Raw genomic sequence first — 2,424 nt, 5'->3', positions numbered from 1 at the left:
GGAGCGGCTGGGCCCGTGAGCCATGGCCGCTGAGCCTGCGCGTCCGGAGCCTGTGCTCCGCAACGGGAGAGGCCACAACAGTGTGAGGTCCTCGTACCGCAAAAAAAAAAAAAAAAAAAAAAACACAACAGTAATGAGGGACTTCCCTGGCGGTCAGTGGTAAAGACTCCGCACTGCTAATGCAGGGGGTGCAGGTTCGATCCCACATGCTATGTGGTGTGACCAAAAAACCCCTAAACCAAAAAACAAAAACAACAAACAAACAAACAAAACAGTGATGAGAAGGAACAGGAGATGCACTTACTACCCAGCTGAGCTTTGAATTTATTATTGTTGTACATTTCTAGGGCACCAAAAGTGTAACTTGTTGCTATTTGATAAAGACGTTCTGCCAGCCCCTTACCTCCAGGGAAATAATAACCCAATGAAATAAGATATCTGATTCAAGAGGGAAAATTACATGGCTTAAAAGAAATCAGGAGGCAGAGTCAAGATGGCAGTGTGGGAAGACGTGGAGTTCGTGTCTCGCCACAACTAGGGTGCCTTCCGGAAGCTGGTGGGGGATCCTGACACCCAAGGACATGGAAGAACCCCCAAGCAAACCGGTAGGACATTGGGGGACTGAAGGGGGAGGAGAAGTGGAGACCGGACAGGACCAGCACCCCTGAGGGTTGGCTGAGAAGGGGGAGGGGTTCCCAATCCTGGAGGGACCCTTGGGGCTCAGATCGGGGGGGAGTGCACCCAGCATTTCCCCTGCCCAATCAGCTGGGGAAGTCTGCCTTGCTCTCAGGCCATGTCTTACGCCCTCAGAGGTCCCTTCCGGGCCAGGTTGGTCCTGGGGGCATAGGAGGGAAGCTGGGAGAGAACAGGAGAGGCAGGCAGGAGAGGCCTTCCAGGACTGGAGGAGTGGGAGAGGAGTGGAGGGTGTTTGCCCATCCACTCGAGCCCAGGAAGCCTGCTGGGCTCCCAGGTTGGGTCCCCCATGCTCTGAGACCAGAGGCAGGAGGCACACCTGGGCACCTTCTGTTCTGTTGAGCCTAAGCTCCACCCCCCACACCCCCTAGGACCTTTTCCAGCCTGGTGGGTCCTAAGCATAGGCCCTGCCCATTACCCAAACGTCACCCCTGCTTACGCCCTGCCCTCCACAACCAAGGCCTTTTCCACTTTTTTTTTTTTCTCCTCCTCTTTTTTACTGTTGTGGTTCTGTTTTACCTTCTGGTTGTTGTTTCATCTATATTTTTATTTTTATATTTTTAATAAAATATCTGTTAGTTTCCTAGTCTAATTTTATTTTTTACTTTGTTATTGTTCTCTTTTTTTTTTTTTTTTTTTTTTTGCTTCCCCACATGGCTTGGGGGATCTTGGCTCACGAGCCAGCAGTCAGGCCAAGGCTCCTGTGGTGGAAGCTCTGAGTATGAACCCCTGGACTAACAGAGAAAATCAGACCCGAGGGAATATTAATCAGAGTGAGGTCTCATGGAGGTCCTCATCTCAGCACCAAGACCCAGCTCTACCCAACAGCCTACAAACTGCATTGTTGGAAGCCTCAGGCCAAACAACCAGTAAGACAGGAACACAATCCCACTCATAAAAAAAAGGAAAAGAAAAAGATGAGATGGCAAAAAAATATGTCACAGATGAAGGAGCAAGGTAAAAACCTACAAGACCAAATAAATGAAGAGGAAATAGGCAATCTACCTGAAAAAGAATTCAGAGGAATGATAGTAAAGATGATCCAGAATCTTGGAAATAGAATGGCGGCACGAATTGAGAAAATACAAGAAATGTTTAACAAAGATCTAGAAGAACTAAAGAACAAACAAACAGAGATGAACAACACAATAACTGAAATGAAAAATACACTAGAAGGAATCAATAACAGAATAACTGAGGCAGAAGAATGAGTAAGTGAGCAGGAAGACAAAATGGTGGAAATAACTGCCAAGGAGCAGAATAAAGAAAAAAGAATGAGAAGAAGTGAAGACAATCTCAGAGACCTCTGGGACAACACTAGATGCACCAACATTCGAATTATAGGGGTCCCAGAAGAAGAAGGGGAAAAGAAAGGGACTGAGAAAATATTTGAAGAGATTATAGTGGAAAACTTCCCTAACATGGGAAAGGAGGTAGTCACCCAAGTCCAGGAAGCACAGAGAGTCCCATACAGTATAACCCCTAGGAGAAACATGCCAAGACACATATTAATCAAACTAACAATTAAATTCAAAGAAAAAATATTAAAAGCAGCAACAGAAAAACAAAAAATAACATACAAAGGAATCCCCATAAGGTTATCAGCTGATTTTTCAGCAGAAACTCTGCAGGCCAGAAGCGAGTGGCAGGATATACTTAAAGTGATAAAAGAGAAAAACCTATAACCAAGATTACTCTACCCAGCAAGGATCTCATTCAGATTCGACGGAG

The 2,424-nt window shown here is 46.0% G+C and overlaps 1 protein-coding gene across 3 annotated transcripts in view; it reads left to right on the top strand.

Moving 5' to 3' along the window:
- The window catches only part of SETD4 (SET domain containing 4), a 468,053-nt gene that overhangs the window by 265,421 nt on the left and 200,208 nt on the right, over positions 1 to 2,424 (top strand). The window contains exon 16 of one of the 3 annotated variants that reach the window (XR_003680787.2): positions 348 to 605. The exons of the other annotated variants lie outside the window; for them this stretch is intronic. The gene's annotated coding sequence lies outside the window, so the exon portion shown is untranslated. The remainder of the gene's footprint in view (positions 1 to 347; positions 606 to 2,424) is intronic. 3 annotated transcript variants of the gene reach the window in all.

The sequence above is a fragment of the Physeter macrocephalus genome, chromosome 8 (assembly GCF_002837175.3).
Source record: "Physeter macrocephalus isolate SW-GA chromosome 8, ASM283717v5, whole genome shotgun sequence".
Classification (NCBI taxonomy): domain Eukaryota; kingdom Metazoa; phylum Chordata; class Mammalia; order Artiodactyla; family Physeteridae; genus Physeter; species Physeter macrocephalus.
This window is presented reverse-complemented; position numbering and strand designations above follow the sequence as displayed.